Here is a 372-nt window from a genome sequence, read left to right as displayed (position 1 = left end):
ATCGAGAACTTTCAGTGCAATCGTCGTTTTTTCTGACAGCGTATTAATTAATCACTGCTTTTTTGCTTTTCTTTTTTTCTTTTTTTCCATTTTTTTTCCTTTTTTTTTTCTGGAAAGAGTCTGTATCTGCTGTAAGAAACCTTTGGGTTTCACTGGGTGCCATCCCCTCCAGCCGTGGGGCTGGGGGGCTGCGGGAGGGGTGAAGGGGGGGAGCAATTTTTGGGGAGGTGCTGTGTCTCCGAGCCTGGAACCTGCTTATTCTCACCCTCTTCTCCTTTCCCTCCCTCTTGCCTTGCAGGGGCATCGAGTCCAGCATCGCAGCCGGGCAGAGAAGGGGATTGACACCAGTCCCCAGATTCCCCACCAGAAGAT

The sequence above is a fragment of the Calidris pugnax genome, unplaced genomic scaffold, assembly GCF_001431845.1.
Source record: "Calidris pugnax isolate Ruff unplaced genomic scaffold, ASM143184v1 scaffold37, whole genome shotgun sequence".
Taxonomy (NCBI): Eukaryota; Metazoa; Chordata; class Aves; order Charadriiformes; family Scolopacidae; genus Calidris; species Calidris pugnax.
This window is presented reverse-complemented; position numbering follows the sequence as displayed.